Source organism: Myxocyprinus asiaticus, chromosome 42 (genome assembly GCF_019703515.2).
Source record: "Myxocyprinus asiaticus isolate MX2 ecotype Aquarium Trade chromosome 42, UBuf_Myxa_2, whole genome shotgun sequence".
Classification (NCBI taxonomy): Eukaryota; Metazoa; Chordata; class Actinopteri; order Cypriniformes; family Catostomidae; genus Myxocyprinus; species Myxocyprinus asiaticus.
This window is the reverse complement of record NC_059385.1, coordinates 10994764-11016228: the sequence shown is the minus strand read 5'-3', so window position 1 is coordinate 11016228 and position 21465 is coordinate 10994764. Positions and strand designations below refer to the sequence as shown.

At 37.7% G+C, this 21465-nt stretch overlaps 1 pseudogene; it reads left to right on the top strand.

The window, feature by feature from the left end:
- Positions 1–931: 931 nt before the first annotated feature.
- On the top strand, positions 932–18522 carry LOC127432279 (ryanodine receptor 1-like; annotated as a pseudogene).
- The last annotated feature ends 2943 nt before the right edge of the window (positions 18523–21465 follow it).

Below are 21465 nucleotides of genomic sequence, written 5' to 3'. Positions count from 1 at the left end.
ATTCTCTCATACTTTACTCACCCTCATGCTACCCCCGATGTGTTCAGCAGAAAAAAGTCATACACAAAATTTTTTAGATGAATATTTGAGCTTTGTAGGTCTTCACAATGCAAATGAATGGTTTCCAAAATGTTGAATCTTCAAAATGCAGCATAAAAGTAATCCATAAGAAAGACTAAAGTGGTTAAATCAATATCTTCAGAAGCGATATGATCGGTGTGGGTCAGAAACAGATAAATTTTTAAGTCCTTTTTTACTATAAATTCTCCTCCCTGCCCAGTAGGTGATGATATGCTCAAAGAATGTGAACTGCCAAACGTGAAAGTGGAGATTCATAGTAAAAAATGACTTAAAAATAGGTTTCTCACCCACACATATCATATCGCTTTGAGGATATAGATTTAACCACTGGAGTCTTATGGGTTACTTTTATGCTTCCTTTATGTGCTTTTGGAGCTTCAAAATCTTGGCACCCATTCACTTGCATTGTATGGACCAAAAGAGCTGAGATAGTCTTCTAAAAATCTTCATTTGAGTGCAGCAGATGAAAGAAAGTCATACGCATTTGGGATGGCATGAGAGTGAGTAAATGATGAGAGAATTTTCATTTTTGGGTGAAATATCCCTTTAATATGAGTGGAATTATTTATTCATTTGGGTTGAAAATCTTGAGCAACAAAATTTAAAAGACGGTAGGAAAGTCCAATATTGTCTTCATTAAATAAAAGCTTTATTCAGTCTCTGTTTTTATAAAAAGTTGTTAATAATCCGTGATCCTCTCTTGTGCAGTAAACTCAAAAGCGTGAAGATAAAGTTAGGTTTTATGAAGCTAGTACTCCTCCCCTTAGAAGTAGTGTAGTGAGAGGAAACTAGAGAAAGTGGAGCTGCCTGTTAATCTCTCTGAACACACAGACTCTCAAAACACCCACATGCACAGTCTGCCTGCAGTCCAAGGCATGGAAAGAGAGTGGGGAAGCACATCTCACTTCTGTAGCTTGTACCTGTAGATCTCCTGCACGATGGCAGAAGCAGGGGAGGGAGAGGAGGAAATTCGGTTCTTATGAACAGTGAGTTATGCTTTGGTACTTTCCCTCAGACTTCTAAAAAATAAAATATCATCAATGTCATGGAAACCTTAAAGAGAAAAAGTAAAAGGGAAGTTTCACTGAATTTTTTATTTTATTTTGAACACAAGTAAACATTTCTAGTTGTGCTAGGTTGACTTTTGTAACTGTGATCTCTATAAAATTATTTTTTTAACAATCCTTATTCAGTAATCATGAACAATTAGAAGTCACTGAAGTTTATTGTTCAAACTTTGTGGGAATGCTGATCTACAGTATGTATGACTACACATTATGTCAGTTAAGTTAGGAAGTGAGCATATCTTGGCAACTTTCTCATAAGCAGTTTAAGCCATGTGTAGCAAAGTTTTCATGAAAGTTTTTGGATGAATATGGAGTGACATGGCCAGGTGCCTGGATTTGCTTGCATTGTTGTCTGTTTATACAGTATGAAGTGCAGAGGTTGGATTGTCACTGTTTGAAACGGAACGTTACACTTGGCACTGTGCACAGAAGCATGATAGTAACATACTACCAAGATATAAAATCAAAATGTTTGACTAAATATACAGTGGCAACATACTGTATGTGAATTTAAGACTTGTGAGAGGTGAGGCGCAAGGAGATTTATGATTACTGTTATAAGGTACAGTTAAAATGCTCTCCAGTATTCTGTTAAACTGCAATGAAGAAAGGAGTCCAACCTTGACCTGTTGTTTTAAATGCCTGACCTGGCAGTGTTGAAGTTGTCAGTTTTAGGTTGAACAACGGGTCGTTATTGCAAATGCTAAAACAGTACTTATTATGTATTATGAGACGCAGTAAGAGTGCCAATTGTTTTTTTACTGTCTTAAATATTTTCATTGTTTTGATTGGACATTTTTATTGTACTTGTTAAGGTAAAGTTCACAAAGAATATTTAAACAACGAAATAGCTTATCTGTGTTTAGTATTTTTTTATTGCCTTCAACATTACTACAACTTATTTGATTCAGACAGATCGCTGAGTGTGATTATATCACCAATATATACAGTATGTGTGTGTGTGTATATATATATATATATATATATATATATATATATATATATACACACACACACACAGTATATACATATGTAAATGCTGTATAGGTAAGCCTATTTTAAAAAATGTACGCATTTTAATTTCATAAAATTCTATCAAATCGAATTGTGTAATGTTTGAGAAAAATTAAATTAATAAAACTAAAAATATTGAGATTTATTTATTTTATTAATGACTTTATTCAATTTAATGGACTTTTTTTTATGAAATTGAAATATGTAAATCGTAAAATGATTATTTTGAGTGTGGTCTCTAAATCAGTAAATTGCTGTTAATTCATTGACCTAACTATCTCTACTCAAGTGAATTTCAGAGACCTTCACTTTTGTCCCTTCTGTGCCATTGTCCCATGTCATTTGGAGGTCTGTAAGAGGTGAAAATAGCGAACCACCCTTTTTTAAGTCTTTAGTACAAGTAAAGATGGCACTTGGTTTGCTTTGAGCAGTGAGTGTTATGTGCAGTTCCATGCCTGTCCAATACTTATATCACACAGTATGTTTAAATTACGTTACCATGCATCTTAAAACACTACACTGGGAAAGATTAACTTTCAACAGTATGGAGCTCAATCAAAGGCCAGAAGCACAGATTGAGGCAACAAGGGCTTTGCTGTTGTTGTTTGTGATGCTGCGGTCTATGAGCTGTGAGTCTATATACAGAGATGGGATTAGCAGCTTTCTGCCTTGGTCTTAAACCAACACCTGTTTATTTCAGTCTATTTAAAAAGTGTGTTGCATGTCCCCCTACTTTTGTGACATCCCCTAGAGCTTTTCAGTTCATATTTAGAGTTTTGTTTGATTGCAGGAGCAATACACAAGGACTGTGCTTAATGAAGTAAACACACATCAAATCACATACAGATTTCATGGATATGGATCATTTAGAATCTTCATGCAAAATTTTGAACATGTCGTGGATGGTGCTTTGCAGTGTATTTGGTGTTGAAAATATAGAAATACTATGTAAATCTGAAAGAACTTGACACCAAATAGGTGTAAGTATACCTACACAGCTTAGAACATTGCTAAGTAAGAATCATGATATAACAGTCTTTTTTTTTGTACAACTAGATGTGTTTTTATGGAAAAAAGGTATTTTGGTGATATACAGTAGCTGCTGATGTTTCATTGTGTGATCGGTGATGATGAAACACATACCATTTATATATTTACACTCCCGTTTCTGACCTGCCTTTATTTGACAAATAAGTGAAGTTGTCATACAAGGATTTGAATTATTTAAATTACTTGAAGCATTGCTAGAGACATTGGGCTTATGTGATCTAGGTAAATTATCATGCAATTTTTGGTAAAAACTCATCTTTGATGAGATTTGAATTGAGTTTTCAAGCATTTTTTTATTTTTCCAAAACAGGTCTCTTTTTTCTTTAATGTTATCCACAAAATTACCCACATCATTTCTCATCTGATAAATGCACTGTCCATAGGGGAATCTTTATATTTTGGGCCCCTTAAAGGGATAGTTTGCCCAAAAGTGAAACATTTCTCATCATTTACCCACCCTCATGCCATCCTAGATGTGTATGACTTACTTTCTTCTGCAGAACACAAATGATAATTTTTTGTAGAATAATTCAGCTCTGTAGGTCCATACAGTGCAAGTGAATGGGTGCCAAAATTGTGACACTACAAAAAGCACATAAAGGCATCATAAAAGTAATCCATACGACTCCAGAGTTTTAATCCATATTTTCAGAAGTGATATGATAGGTGAAGGTAAGAAGCAGATCAATATTTATGGGAGCGATAGGTATGAAGAATGTTAATCACAAAAACACAAGAAGAAGAATGTGAAAGTTAAAGTAGAGAGTGACTGAACAGGGAGGAGAATTTATAGTAAAAAAGGACTTAAATATTTATCTGTTTCTCACCCACACCTATCATATGCGGGTGAGAAACATGGATTAAACCACTGGAGTCGTATGGATTACTTTTATGTTGACTTGTGATATTTGGAGCTTCAAAATCTTGGCACACATTCACTTGCATTGTATGGACCAAAAGAGCTGAGATAGTCTTCTAAAAATCTTCATTTGAGTGCAGCAGATGAAAGAAAGTCATACGCATCTGGGATGGCATAAGGGCGAGTAAATGATGCGAGAATTTAAATTTTTTGATGAACTATTCCTTTAATTCTTATAGGAGCAGTAGTCAGACAGCTGTTCACTGTCTCTGACTCCGTGTCATTGATCTTTAGTTTCAGCTGTCACAAATGAGCAGTTATTCTGCCATGGCTCACTTTCTAGTCTGAGCACTTTTGACTGTGTTTGATGTGCTTCTGTCTTGCTACGACAAAAATGTGTGTATAGCAGGTGCTACAGCCTGAAATAGAGGCACATATATGAGATCGGGAGGCTGTGAGAGACAAGTATGGGATACAGCTGATGTAAATTGATTTAAGCTCCTCTTGGTACTGTAGTCACTGCAGCAATCGGTACTTTGTTACAAAGGCATTTGTACTGACTATGTGAGAAAGTGCTGAATGTGTTTTTTAAGACTAAGTCTACTAAAGTAGATGATGTAATGTTTTGTGCTGAAGTAAGGTTGCTTAAACGAACTTCTCTTCTAGACCGCTAAATATCAAATTTCATTCAATTTTACTTACTTTGAGCTTAACAGTGTGTTTGCATGAGCATGTTTTGATTGTGCACACCTCTGCAAACACTTTCAATGCATTGAGTGGATTAAGCTCCCCTGACAAGCTACATAAACACCTTTTGTGCCTGTTTTCAACGTATACAGGTGCATCTCAATAAATTAGAATGTCGTGGAAAAGTTCATTTATTTCAGTAATTCAACTCAAATTGTGAAACTCGTGTATTAAATAAATTCAATGCACACAGACTGAAGTAGTTCAAGTCTTTGGTTCTTTTAATTGTGATGATTTTGGCTCACATTTAACAAAAACCCACCAATTCACTATCTCAAAAAATTAGAATATTTTGACATGCCAATCAGCTAATCAACTCAAAACACCTGCAAAGGTTTCCTGAGCCTTCAAAATGGTCTCTCAGTTTGGTTCACTAGCCTACACAATCTTGGGGAAGACTGCTGATCTGACAGTTGTCCAGAAGACAATCATTGACACCCTTCACAAGGAGGGTAAGCCACAAACATTCATTGCCAAAGAAGCTGGCTGTTCACAGAGTGCTGTATCCAAGCATGTTAACAGAAAGTTGAGTGGAAGGAAAAAGTGTGGAAGAAAAAGATGCACAACCAACCGAGAGAACCGCAGCCTTATGATTGTCCAGCAAAATCGATTCAAGAATTTGAGTGAACTTCACAAGGAATGGACTGAGGCAGGGGTCAAGGTATCAAGAGCCATCACACACAGACATTTCAAGGAATTTGGCTACAGTTGTCGTATTCCTCTTGTTAAGCCACTCCTGAACCACAGACAACGTCAGAGGCGTCTTACCTGGGCTAAGGAGAAGAAGAACTGGACTGTTGCCCAGTGTTCCAAAGTCCTCTTTTCAGATGAGAGCAAGTTTTGTATTTCATTTGGAAACCAAGGTCCTAGAGTCTGGAGGAAGGGTGGAGAAGCTCATAGCCCAAGTTGCTTGAAGTCCAGTGTTAAGTTTCCACAGTCTGTGATGATTTGGGGTGCAATATCATCTGCTGGTGTTGGTCCATTGTGTTCTTTGAAAACCAAAGTCACTGCACCCGTTTACCAAGAAATTTTGGAGCACTTCATGCTTCCTTCTGCTGACCAGCTTTTTAAAGATGCTGATTTCATTTTCCAGCAGGATTTGGCACCTGCCCACACTGCCAAAAGCACCAAAAGTTGGTTAAATGACCATGGTGTTGGTGTGCTTGACTGGCCAGCAAACTCACCAGACCTGAACCCCATAGAGAATCTATGGGGTATTGTCAAGAGGAAAATGAGAAACAAGACTCCAGAAAATGCAGATGAGCTGAAGGCCACTGTCAAAGAAACCTGGGCTTCCATACCACCTCAGCAGTGCCACAAACTGATCACCTCCATGCCACGCCGAATTGAGGCAGTAATTAAAGCAAAAGGAGCCCCTACCAAGTATTGAGTACATATACAGTAAATGAACATACTTTCCAGAAGGCCAACAATTCACTAAAAATGTTTTTTTTATTGGTCTTATGATGTATTCTAATTGTTTGAGATAGTGAATTGGTGGGTTTTTGTTAAATGTGAGCCAAAATCATCACAATTAAAAGAACCAAAGACTTAAACTACTTCAGTCTGTGTGCATTGAATTTATTTAATACACGAGTTTCACAATTTGAGTTGAATTACTGAAATAAATGAACTTTTCCACGACATTCTAATTTATTGAGATGCACCTGTATATCTCTGTAAAGATGAGGTTGCAGTTGAATGAATTTGCTCCTTTTTACTGTTTAATTCTTAAAAATTAAAGGCCTGTTATTGTTTCTTCTCTGCATTGTATCATTGATATTGTCACCTGTCTCTTAGGGTTAGAACTGATACACATTTCAGCTTCAGACCTATTATGCCTTGTCTCCCCCACTAAGCCCTTGTTGTCTATTCTGTTGTGCAGAATAGACAATTCTGCACAACAGAATTATTATTCATTTTGATTAATGACCCTTTTAATTTAATAGTGGCTAATGAAATTAGTCATTTTGATTAATGACCCTATTAATCAAAATGACTAATTTCTTAGGGCTGTTCTCCAAAGAAGTCCTTAACTGAAATAAGATAATTCTAATGACTGGAAATAATGCCTTCAAGCAAGGATGGATTGGTCCTCTTGGTGAGGTAACGGGACATTTGAGTTAACAGGGACTAACATGACGCTTCTTCCACTTCAGGTTGTGCCTTTAAAGTCTTTGAAAGGACTTCCATTTTGGTTTTAGTTTTTTGGTCAACAGACTCTATTAGCACTTAGCATCTTTAAATATGAAAATCTTACAAGATGCCATAAGAATGTGTGGTCCAACTGAAAGAGTTATTTCATGATTTCTTTGTCAGTTGTCATGCTTTGGATATAAATGTCATCCCAGGCTGGTGGCTCAGATGTGGAGCGTACCAAGAAAAAGAGACGGGGAGATCGATATTCTGTTCAAACGTCCCTCATTGTGGCATCGTTGAAGAAAATGCTTCCCATTGGACTCAACATGTGCTCTCCTGCAGACCAGGAACTCATTAGCCTGGCCAAGACTCACTATTCATTGGTAGTGTGGTCACCATCTGTCTGTCTGTCTGACTGTCTATGTGATAAAGTTTTTTAAAGTTTCATTGAGTGAACCCTAGGTCAGCAACAGGTCGCTGAGCCTGTGTCTTGTGTTGACTTGCAGAAAGACACAGATGAGGCGGTGAGAGAGTTCTTGCACAACAACCTGAATCTCCAGGGCAAGATAAGTCTTGAACTGGTGTTGATGTCCAAGTCTTTAAACAAGTAGTTTTTCAACAATCTGAATCCTATCTCTCACTCTCTTTCTTCTCAGGTCGATAACCCATCTATGCGCTGGCAGATGGCGCTGTATAAGGAAATGGCAGGGAAGGCAGAAGATGCAGATGCCCAGAGAAAGTTGTAAAGAGAGTTCAGGAAGTCTCAGCTGTGCTCTGCCACACTGAAGTGGTAAGTTTAACCTCAAAGGTCTGAAACACAATTATTTTCTGATCCAAAGAATGCACATTTTGGTGACCATTTACCTGCATTACCACTGAGTCTCTGTTAAATGAGAGTAAACAAAGGTTTAAATCATTGAACATATTAAGGAAAAAAATGACCTGAGATGCACCCTATTAAAATGAGTTGTTTTGTCTCTCTTTGAACGTAAGTCCTTTGTTCCTTCCTTAGACGGAGCACCCTTTCAAGTCTAAAAAGATGGTTTGGCACAAACTGCTGTCTAAGCATAGGCGTAGAGCTGTGGTGGCCTGTTTCAGGAAGACTCCCCTTTACAACCTGCCCAGGTGTGATAGGGCTGGTAAGAGTGGATGCTTTTTATAGCAGTCTGAGGAACAGGATCAGCAATTGTCATGAGTCAGACTCGAACTTGCATCGCCTGCATGAGCACCTAAGCTCAACATGTTGGAACATGTGTTTATCACTAAGCCACAGCTCAGACCATCATAGGATTATTTAATTGTGCAAGATCACTAATGGCATTATCCAATGGCTGTTCACATCCCAACTGTGGAGGTACAGAAATGTGTACTCTCTTCTAGGCATAGAGCCTCTAATATGTTCCTGGATGGATACAAGCAGAACTGGATCCAAACAGAAGGATATTCCTTTGAAGACAGAATGATAGATGACTTGTCTGTTAGTGTTCTGTAAGTGTTTCGGGTGATCCGATCACAAGTGGACAGCGCTAAATACAGGTGTAAACGGGGTCCAAACCATTTTGTGATCAGATCACAAAAGCCACATGTAGAGGTAGTTAAAAACCCATGTGACCACACTGCATTTGAGGCGTAAACGCTAATTCATCCTGATGCTTCCCGGACAGCAGCGAAGTGCAACCCCTCACCTGTCAATCAACTATTGACTGATCCAGTCACAATGGAGAATCATTTGTTTGTAGAATACTAGAGATGTTACGAAATGTCACATTCGATTGAAATAAACAGGAAATGGCACACCCTTTTCTGAAGTGGTTATTTTGAATAAACATTATCATTATTTTCATTAGTTGACAAACTTTGCCCTATAACTATTCCCTCTATATCTACATGATATCATAAAACCCCCTGGGGGCATTTTACCCCAAATGCGGGGTACCTTTAAATGTTTTTTTATTTTAATAAAAAAAAAAACTTCTGTTTTATTTCTTTTACATAAATTATGTTGCTCCATCAATATTCATTAAAAATAAATATATTTAATCAATCTTGATACACTTTGTGAGCAAAAAAAGCTAATTTTCCTTAAGGTGTGCCTTTAGCCCCATTGCACCCTGTTACATTAAAATAACAGAGAATTCTGCTTGAAATGTTGCGTTTGTGTTTAGATTAAATTTCTACTGCATCTGGGAGAAACAGTATGCTGTTTATTGTTTTTGTGCTTTCTTTGTCGTTTATGAGTTTTTTGCTGTTTATTATCATGCAGTAACACACTGTCATAGTGATTGATGTACAGTATGTTGAGTTACAAGATGAAATGCATCTTTCAGGTTTAAATGGAGTCTGTTAAAATAGATTTCTCATTATTTTTATTTTATCATCAGCCAGCCTTTAGTGATAAAATCCACTTAGCAGTTTCTTATTATTTTTTTCTTAAGCAAAAAGCGATGGAGGAAGAGGAAAGGGAGACAAAGCCTGATCCTCTTCATCAGCTCATTCTGCATTTCAATCGCACTACCCTTACTGAGAAGAGGTGAGACCCCTTCACACCTCTGAGGGTCTCAGTGTGGTTAATGAATGATACACTGATGGGTGATGGAGGTTACATGGCCATTACCAATGACTTTTATATAGACAGCCCAAACTGATGCACAGGTTGCTGTAATAACCTGCTGAGCATTATTGCCTGCCGCACCTCCACCAGTGCCTTCAGCCCAGCTGTGGGCTCATCAGCCGCAAGCCACCTATCTTTAATGTTTCACCCCATTAATCCCAGAACATCTCCTGGTGGTGGGGCAGCGGCCAGGGACATCTCCCTGCCACCCCCTGCAGCTGGACACCGGATCCCCTCCAATGCCTCTCATCCTTGTCTTCCCATCCAGACATACTTCCTTCACAAATTACTTGCAACCAGGGTTCTATATGTCATAATACCTTGACACGACCATACGTGCCAGCCCGTTGGCCAACTGGCGCCAAAATGCATACTCCGTGCCCTACTGGCACTGGCACCGTATCTCTTGGTAACTCAGTGCCACCGGTTCCCTATTCCTCAGTTTCCTATTTCTGAACCCCTCATTTTTGTCCTTTCCTCTTAACCATAGCCAGAAACTCCCTTTCTTAGCTTCCTCTGCTAATTCCTTCAAATACTTTTTTAAAGCTGCTCCTACGATGCCAATGTCTCTAAATAGATGCTGCATTTATGTTCCCATAAATCCTCGGCACCCAACCTCCACAAGGTAGGTGGCAGTGCTCCATCCATTTTCCCTGCACTCTGCGGACAGATCAGCATATTTGAGCTTCTTCCTCTCATAGGCTGTCTCTCTCTCCTCTTCCCATGGAACACTAAACTCAGTCATTACTGTTTTCCTAGCTGAAGTCAACCACAACACTACATCCGTCCTCAAGGAGGTAATGGCAACCTTGGTAAGAAATTTTAGCTACTGGCCAAGGTCGACCATCATTGACCAATCACTTCCAGGTGCCAAGGTTGATCTGGCTTCCCTCCATGCTGTGCCTTGTGCAGCACCTCCCTTTTTAACAAAATCAACACCCTGCCTCTGGGGAGCATGTTTGCCTTTGTTTGCCTTTATGCACCTCTAGGAACTCTGCCAGCTTCCGATGGACCTGATCATGCTGCCACCTGTACCGTCCTTGTGCCAGGGCAGTCATGCACCCAACCAATATGTGCTGCAAGTTTGCTCTTGGGGCCTCACAAAGGGGGCAACTCTCCTCTTCGCCATACCACAGAGGCAAATTCCCAGGGCTTGGTAGGGTATTGTAGGTGGATCTTATTAGAAAACTTAGCCTGGCCTGAGGTACATTCCACAGGTCAGCCCATCCTAACACTCTGTCAGATGTCCTCTCCCATATGGTCCAGTGCCCTTGCTGCTGCTGGCTGACTGCCCTAACCTTATACCCTTCCTCTTCCATCCTAGTTACTTCTGTAACTACCATTGCCTTCCTCTGTTTTCGGGAGGCTGCTGACCACAGTTTGGGAGCCACCCCCCATCCAAGGCGTGTTCTTCCAACAATCTCTTGATGCTTCAGTCTTGAAACTGCCTGGTTTACGACCTCCTCTGCCTTCCAAGTTCTGCCTGTTCGGACTTGGACTTGACCTTCCCTCACTGCCTAGTCTGTTTATTCCCATAGCTCCAAAACAAGCCTGGTCTTTTCCTGCTTGTAGCCCAGAGGGAGTGATTTTAGAGGCGGTTTGTACATGTTGCAATTCTCTACATGCAAAGACTTTGCATGACCTAGAGGCATTTTGCCAAGACGAATGGGCAGCTATACCACCTGCAAGAATTTGGGGCCCCATAGACAACTATTACAAAAGACTGCATACTGTCATTGATGCTAAAGGGGGCAATACACAGTATTAAGAACTAAGGGTATGCAGACTTTTGAACAGGGGTCATTTCATTTTTTTCATTGTTGCCATGTTTTGTTTTATGATTGTGCCATTCTGTTATAACCTACAGTTGAATATGAATCCCATAAGAAATAAAATAAATGTGTTTTGCCTGCTCACTCATGTTTTCTTTAAAAATGGTACATATATTACCAGTTCTCCAAGGGTGTGCAAATTTTGAGCACAACTGTAATATTTCCTTCTTTTTCCACTTTGTTTTACAGTACTGTGCAGAAGTCTTAGGCACATAAGTTGCTTCACAAATATATTTGTCTTAAGATGGTTATTTCTATTTTCAGCTTTACTGTATCAATAGGAAATATACATTTTAGACTCCCAAACATTTCTTTTGCAAATAGAATAGAATAGAAGAACAGGGAGCCCTGCAACAGATGGCATGGTCTCCACAGAGCCCCCTGCTGAATATTGAGTCAGTCTGGGATTATAACAACAAGAGACAGAAGCAGTTGAGACAGCCGAAATACATAGAAAAACTATGGCAAATTCTCCAAGAACCTTGGAACCTCCTATCTGTCAACAACCATGAAAAACTGTATCCAAGTATACCTAGGAGAATTGGTGCTGTTTTGAAGGCAAAGGTGGTCACACCAAATATTGATTTAGCTTTTTTTTATGTTTACTGGACGTTAATTGATAAATGAAAACTATTTATGGCATTATTTTTGAAGACATCCTCACTATCCAACATTTTTCCCAAGTGCCTAAAACCTTTGCACAGTACTGTATGTTTTTTTTTTTTTTTCTTGTGTTTAATCTTTTGATTGAAGAACATTCATTAAAAGTTTTCACACATTTCCATCTTTGTTGAGCTCAGAGTTGCCACATCGGTGAAGAGGAGGAGGGGGGAGAGGAGGAGATGTCCTTTGAGGTGTGACGGACAGAGATGGTATGGGGAGACCGGGGCTGGGAACGGGGAAGACACAGGAGCAGTAGACTCGAGTGACATCCAAACCAACCACTACATCACCCATTCATTCACTCACATCCCCAATATCCCTTACATTTCTCTGTCCAAACTGTTCTCTCATATCTCTTTCTGTGCTGTCTCTCCTTCTGACTCCGTCTTATATGTGTATCATTGGCTCTGTTATTAACATCATACTGCAGCACCTTTAACAATGGAGCATGATTGTCTTTGTTGTACTGTATTGTACAGTTCACTTACAGCTTTGAGCCACCTGATAAAAACAGATCTTAATCAATATAACATTTCAATCACTGTACACATTTTCTTGACAAATATATTGTAGATAATATTGATATTTGTTATGATTTGGATTTGGATTCCTTTTACCTATTAAGTGACATTATTATGATGTGTTTAGTAGTTAAGGCTTAAAGCTGGCACCCAAATTGTTTTTCTGCTTTCTGTTTTTCCAGTCTGTGAATGGATAACCTAAAGCTGCAGCATTTACTAATTTATTAATATGCTGGAAGATCTACAGAACTGCTCCAAAGATCTATGCAGTGCACTGAAATACCTGCAGATATGGGCCATAGAGCTGTTTAAATTGAAGAATCATGTCACGAAATTTGATACGCGATACACAATAATTGATAAGTGGCTGCTATGACTAATATTAAACGTGAGCATATGAATATTCATTTGTTGACATCTTCTGGTTCGTTGAAGCAATTCTTGGACGCTTCAATGTATGAAATTTCATCTGTTGCAGCTTTAAAATGTAAAACTGTCTACTTGACTCCTCAGATATACAATTGAAGGTTTCAAAAGAAACTACATCATAGAGGTTGTTCTTTAATAATTTGTTGGATGATTCATGACTGTTATGATTGTTGATTGCTGACTGCTGTGAACTCTGTGACAGAGACGTCAAATGAACATGCATTTTACTTGACATCTTTTTGCTGTGTTTTACACTTGCTATCTAACTAATGATGCCATATATGTCATATGTATGTTTATTCTATATTATTTAATTATCTTTCTCACTATGATTCAATTTAACACATTTACAAACTAAAAAGTGATTAATTAACTTTTCCCCCCATACTGACATAGTATACTGACACAAAGACTACAGTGAAAGCCAAAGCAGTCTCCTCAGGGGCGTGTCCAGGATTTTTTTGCCAGGGGTGGCAAGAGTCGAATAAGGGGTGGCATCCAGTTCATCTGATGAGGGGGTTGTGCAGTGTCGTCTTATGGAGGATTCCGTTTGACTAGGGGTGGGGGAATATTTGTCTACTGAGATGAGATGCTGTGTCACCCCAGACACGGGAGGACCTTGTGCGACAGATGGTTGAAGCCGTTGCGCACCGTTTCTAGGACGCGAGCAGGGTCCGAAGTGGGGTGGCAAAGTTCATTTTTAGGGTGCCCACCCCGTGCCACCCTTCTGGCCCCGCCCCTGAGTCTCCTGGTCTGCACATACTCACAGTGGAAGAAACGTGTACACATACAACAAAGTGGATTGCACATGTGACACTCACTGAGGCTGACTATTTCTGGATAGACTTGGTAAGAGAGAATACATCTACACACTGCACACTTTTGGGTGTTTAGGCCAGGCATACCAGCCATGAAGGGGGTGGAGTGGGTGGGGTGGGAGGCTTGGGAGTGGGGTTGTGTATTATTATTGCATGCAGCAATGGCTTAATGATCCTTTGAATTTTGGGCAAAAAAAAGCTTGCTTTTGTTATCTTTTAATGGTAACATTATGTGATGGTTTGGAATTGTATTTGCCTCTGTACACCTAAATCATCTTAATGTTACAACATTTATCAAAGAATTAAGTTGAATTCAGTTCAGTTTCATTTTAAAAGAAAGTACAGTTGAGATTTAGCAAAGGTGGGCTGAGGGTTACTGTATGTTTTTCAGAAGCACTTACCTAAGTTTACTGTTCACTGGTGAAACTCTTACACTCTGGTTTCCCAATAGGGGACAGACCTGTAGATGAATAACACCTGCATGGCTCTTTGCGTCTCTGTCTGTGAGATGCAAAGACATCAGGAAAGTTTACTGTAGTCAAACGTTTGCTCTAACAGACAAATGTGAGAAATAAGTATGTCTATCCCATACCTAATGATGGCGATTGGGTGGGTTGATTGAAAGCATACCAAATTGACATGAATGAAAAGAGAAGAGAGTTTTAGAATAAAAAGTCAACAAGATTTGAAATAACTACAACTGGACTGTAGATATATGCGGTTCCCAAACTTTTCAGACTCCTCATCTTATATACTCATCTTTATCAAGCAACTACATCCACGGATAGCAAAATAGCCTTGGGCTGAATTTGGCAACATTTCGGCAGTGAGTTTGGCACACATAATGCATGGAAATGTAAGCACAGCGTAGTTCTAGTGGGAAGACTAGCAGCTGTATATCATTGCACCATTAGCTAGGTAACTCCTAGCCAATCACATGTAAGCCAATGCTTTATAAGTCTGCTCACAATCCATCACATTGCATTTCAGTGTGCTAACTTGGCAACCTCCACCACCCCACCATCACCAGTTGAGTCCCGTCCTGCATGGGGGTAGGCTCCTCGCCCCTGCCTCATATCTCCGGCAGGATATGACAGTTCCGAGTACAACAACTTCAGACCGCCAGACGGGGCTTACACCAAAGAGAGACATTACATTTCTGTTTACATTTCTGACAGATAAATGTCATCTTAAATTTCACTCAAGTCTGCGAGTCTTCCTGATAGAATTGTGGTCCAAGATTGGCCCAAAAGTCACTTGCTGAAATTAGACCGAACCCTCAAAAGAAAGCGGCCAAAACTCACCCAACTTTCCTTTTTCCTCCTATCCCCAGAGAGCAGCCATTATTGGACCACAACACTAGAATACTGAAAGCAAATGCAAAGACTATCGAAAACAAAAAAGATTTCCAGGAAAACAGACACTTTATGAAAAAAAAGTGCGAACATGTAAGAATAAACAAGCTGCAGAAAGACAATATAATAAAAGTAATAAATGTAGAAATTGTTAAACATTTAAAAAATAAGAAATCATAATATCTATTTAAAAAAAAAATTTGATTTTTCAATATTGATGTTTCAGATACATCAATATTACAAGAGCAAGCAATATATGTAAAAAAAAAAAAAAAAAAAAAAGGATAATCTAATAAACTGCAAAAAGACAATAGACCTGAAACAAGCAAAAAATTATAAATTAAGTTTGAAAAAAGATAAAGAACTGTGTTAAATTATGTAATGAATAAACAACCGGCAGAATAGACAATATAGAAACTAAGCAATACATTTAAATAAGTGTTAACTGTTAAAAACAAAATCAATCTAACCAGTTTATAAGCTATCATTAATAATTATTATTTTGAGTTTTCCTGTATATGTTCACATGCTGTTTGATGTAGAGTGCTTGCCTTCAGTCTCCTTGTTAAGAAGAAAAAAACAAATATAAAAGCTATATCAGTTGCCTGTAATTTACTGAAAGGTGCTCTTCTCTTTCTGCCACCCTCTTGTATTTCCTCCTTGTATTTTTTTTTTTTGTGGTCCGATGAGACCAAGATAGAGCTTTTTGGTCAAAACTCAAAGCGCTATTTGTGGTGCAAACCTAACACTTCCTATGCCTGAAGACACACCATCTCTACAGTGAAGTATGGTGGTGGCAGCATCATGCTGTGGGGATGCTTCTCATCAGCAGGGACTGAGCATCTTGTTAGAATTGAAGGAAGAATGGATGGAGGAAAATATAGGGAAATACTGCAAGAGAACCTGCTTCAGTCCGCTAAAAAACTGAAGCTTGGGAGGAAATTCACCTTTCAGCATGAAAATGATCCCAAGCACAAGGCCAGAGCAACATTTGAGTGGCTCAAGAACAAAAAGATAAATTTCCTACAGTGGCCCAGTCAAAGTCGTGATCTCATTCCTATTAAGAATCTGTGGCACTATTTGAAAATTGCAGTCCACAAGCGTCACCCAACCAACCTGAACAACCTGGAACAAATCTGCCGAGAAGAATGGGCCAAAATCACTTCGTCACTGTGTGCAAAGCTGGTACATATGTACCCCAAAAGACTTAAAGCAATTATTGCAGCAAAAGGTGGCTCGACCAAATATTAATGTGTGGGGGTTGATTATTTATTCAAGCAAGATATTTCAGTTTTTTATTTTTCATAAAAATGTTTCCCAACAAAAAAACAATGTCACCTTACAATAATTGATTTTGAGTTTCAGTGTTTTAAAATAAAATATCAATCAGAATGAAATTTCAGTGTACCGTTTGTAATTCGGTAATATGAGAGAATTGGTCAGGGGTCTGAATACTTTTGCAAGGCACTGTATATAACTAGCTTTGCTAGTTTATCACTCAAGGTTTTGTAAATACGACTTTAGTCACATTACAAATGTAGATTACATTATACTGTAGTATATCTGTAATCGCACATGGACACAGAATGTGACTAAAGTGTGTTTTTGGTTGCTGCCTTGGTTACAAAATGTATCTAGGTAAAAAAAAAAAAAAAAAAAAAAATATATATAATTTTTTTTTTTTATTGAATATTGATAGAGCAACATAATTTGTGTGAAAAGAAATAATAACAGTAGGTTGTTGCAAAATTCAGTTAAAAAAAAAAGTGGTGAGGGAGCCTTTTACCCCATGCCTGGGATAAAAGTCTCCCTCCCTTGGAGTAAAAGGCCCCTGGGTGATATTAAAGTGATACGGTGTAGATATCGGGGCAATAGTTATAGGGCACAATTTGTCAGCTAATGCAAATAACTTTGAGACAGCAAGATGCTTTTTTTGAGTAACAAATTAAGATGATGCTTACTCAAAATAACCACTTCAGAAAAAGGTAAACCATTTCCTGTTAATTTCAAACACATCTGGCAATTTATTACATCTCAAGTATTCTATAAACAAACTAATCTCTTTTATGATTGGATGAGTTAATGTGAGCCCACTTTGAATTTTTTTCATAACAAAGCTATTGGCCTCACTTTAAAAAACAGTTTTGTGAGATGTGTTTTATAGGGGCCTTTTGCCCCTGCATCAGGGGGGCTTTTTACCCCAAATACTATCCTTTCACTTATTGGACAGTTATTGAAAAAATGTTGATTTAATGACCTTAAACAAAACTGAAAATCATAAATAAGTATTTTGTCTCAAAAGAAATGTGTTAATTTCAGGGATTTTCATTAGCTACATAAATTTACAACATTTTAAAAATTATTAAATATTAGATCAAATTGCCTCAAAATCAACCTTTAGACACCACACGCAAATATCTTATGGAACAGGAAAAATTTCCATTGTATAGTGACAAACAGGTGTTTAGGAAAATGTTGTGGTAGTTTTTGTTGCTATTTAGGGTTTTGGGAGAAAAAAAATCAATGGAGCCTTTTACCCTGTGGAGCCTTTAGCCCCGCTGTACCCTATGTAATATATAGTCATATATTTAATTTGTCCCTTTGTCTCAGGGTCCCTGCACAGGAAACCAGCAGTCTCTGGCCCACAGTAGGCTTTGGGATGCTGTGGTGGGCTTCCTCCATGTGTTTGGCCATATGATGATGAAACTGACTCAGGTAACTCACATCATTTTAACCTTATTCTTCTGTTTTTTACACTGTACACCAAATGAACCAATCAAATTTGAACTGTGTTCATTATTGAATATGAATATGTGTGTGAATATTTATTTTAAAGGTAGCACATGCCTGCACAATTTAGATTTTTTCTGTTATATGAAGTTGTTTTAGAGTTTTGTTTTATTTTTTTGTCTAGAAGAACACCTAAATACTTCTTGTTTACCATTATATACGAAACCATATTGAGCAGCTGTTTTTGCATTTCTGACTTGTCAGTAGATCAATATGAATTCACTAGTGCAAAATTTGTTTCATTTCTACTAAAAATAACTATTTACAATTTAGTGGCTAATGAAATGAATGAAAATGAAACTTCTATTTTGTTGCTCATGTAGAACTGTTCTTAATAAATTTTGCTAAATGTAAAACATGTTACATCCCTTTTTCAAATTACTAGTGTGTTGGAAGGTAATATTGTTTTTACTCTGAATGCTGTACTGATGAATTAAACTGTTTTTCACATGGCCTGTGCAGGGAAGAGTATGTACCATTCTATTTATTTATTGAAGTGGTTGGATTTGGTTTTCCCCTGTTATGTTCCAGATTCCGGCTGTTTGAGCACATGACTGTTAAAAAGAGAACCAGAAAATGTTTCTCCTAGTTTATTTCTATTTATTACAGAGCTCTCTGGAATACTTTATTCTGATTGGTCAATCACTACACATTGTGCTTAGATTTCTATGATAATGACTGGCTGACTGTACATTATTCCTTACATATTTTACCCTAAGTATTTGTCCTACACTTAGGGTATAGTATAGTATTAGTATACACACAAAAGGTAGTTTTACTTTGACATACCAATTTTTCTCAAGATTACTGCTACATTTTTGCAAGTAAGTGAGTCAAACAGCCTGAGAAAATTGATGGCAGTTAACATTACCCAGAAAGACCATGTGTCCCCAGATTTGTGAATTTGCTGTAAAAAAAAAATGTGCAATTTTTTTGTACAATTTGTTTTAATCTAGTTTTATGTGTCGAGTCTTCTAGTTTTGATAAAAGACCAGGGGACCCCCTTTTTTTTTTTTTGGGCTATATAGAGAGTCCAGGACCCCCCTAGCCCCCCCTCAGTTCAGACACTGGCTTGTACCTGTGTCATTATTAGGCTTTAAAGTTCCCCAGTATACAGGCTCACTCCAATCACTCCAAAACTTGAACTCTCCACAGGATGACGATACCCGAGCCCTGACCTGGACTTTGTATGTTTTTTTGTTTTTTTTGAAGGATAAAGTAAACTGAAGGTGTTCTTGATGCCTGTTCTTTTATTCTAGGGAGAGAGAAGAATTTAATATGTCACATGTTCAGTAATTATTTGTCACACAACTTAAGGTGAGATGCATAATGACAATATAGATCAATATAGGCCCTCAAAGAGTATATGGATATACTTAAAGGGTTAGTTCACCCAAAAATGAAAATCCTCTCTTGATTTACTTACCTTTAAGCCATCCCAGATGTGTATGACTTTCCTTCTTCAGCAGAACTGAAGTGAAGATTTTTATATTCAGATTTCAGCTCAGTTTGTCCATAAAATGCATGTAAATGGGTGCCATTAGGCTGCTGGCTGTTTGACAGTCCAAAAGGCATATTTAGGCAGCATAAAAGTAATCCACATGACTCCGGTCCATCAATTAATGTCTTCTGAAGCAAATCAATAGGTTTGTGTAAAAAATAAATGCATCGATCCAATAACCAACAATCCAAAGTTATCAATACATCAATAAATGTTGATATAGATTTTTTTTTTTTTTAAGATGCATCTTTATTTTTTCTTTATTTACTTTTGCTGCATTATAACAAAGTTTATTTCTGCTTGGACATTTCATGTCTCATGAATCACACTCTTTAACATGAAGCTGAGCATGTTTATTGCATATTTTACAAAAAGAATTACCATTTTACAGAATTGGTTTTCTGCTTTCCCCCTCTCATTTCTATAATTGAGCATGTTCACATAGTATGATTGTATGACAAAGCCATAGTGAAGAAAGATCAACTTTGAAGTGTAGATGGCGATGATAAGTACCGTATCAACAACCTTCTGGATTACGCTCCAAAGCTTAGCGGGAAAGGGGTATTGAGAGGGAACTGTAACGAAGCACTTTGTTCCAGAGCTGGGATCTGGGAAACCGCAGGTACAGCATATAGATAATTCATGTTATTGAGCCTGTATAAACAATACAGGATTATTAGGATATTTTATATTATTTTATGGGGTGCTCAAAAATGCTTCTATTTTGCACTCTTATATAGTTTAATACAAAAGAAAATAACAAATGATAGCTGTTATCAGCATGACAATTTGAGTAAACATTTGAGAAATTAAAATACATTTCAAAATCTATTTGGTATGTGCTCAGTTTGCTTTCAGCACGAACAGCAAAACTGATATGGACTTCAAAAATTGTCCATGGTCAGATTTCTTTGCTTCCGTAGAAGCAGACAAGATGCTCTTTGGAACATTCTCAGATTATACATAACATGGATCGTCAGTTACAAAATCTTTATATTTCGAAATATTTGTTCGCAAGATCAGTGTCTAATTTCGGGTTGCACTGGCAATTTGATGTTTATTTTCAGTGAGTCAACTGGCTTTGTTTTTCAAGTTCATAACTCAATATACAGTATGTAATTTTTTGAAAATGTTTCTTTGACATAACAGTGATTTAAATTAATTGTCTCAAATGTGCTGCACTCCAAAAGTCATTATAAGATGAAATATGTCAGTCTTATGATAAGGAACAGTAAAGAATCTCTAATGTCTTATTGTGTTTGTCGTAGGATTAATTTAAAAACCAGAAGAGCAGCTTGAGGCTGTCATGGCATCAACAACGGTAAATGTACGCTCATTTGAAATAAAATGAAATGTAACATTAAATGGTAAATAGGTAAAGGTATATTTTGGTATTCCTGATAAAACTGGAGGTTTTGATAGTACTGCACCGTGACACAGAGTAAGAGAGTTAAAAACTGCTCAGTGTGAAGGATTTGATATCTGTTTTTAAATATGGAGCTAAATGCCCTTTTTTTTTTTTATTATTAACAATTTTTATTGACTCCATGCAATAACTTAAATAGACATAAAAGAAAATGCAGAATCAAATTATATGAAATTATAACCCTTCCCCCCGAACATTACTCAACACTCTGGAGACTTTTGTCCATGCCATGTGCAAATGCGAGATAACAGGATGTAACTTAACTTCTCCAGTTAGTTTGTTAGAAGGGCTTTGCAATGGCAAAATACGGGCTAGAACTTCCTGTTCAATACAAAACCAGGGATCAGCTCTCTCAGGTGGAAGCGACCAATGAGCCAAATGTCTGAGACTGAAGGCATAATAATAAAACTAAATCTTGGGTAGGCCTAGCCCAATCTGGGACATTTACCATTCCAAATGAAGGACTTTGCTATGCTATCAAATTGCTTGAACTAAGAGAGGGGATCATCTATAGGGAGAGATTGTAGTAGGTAGTTGAATTTTGGAATACAATTCATTTTAA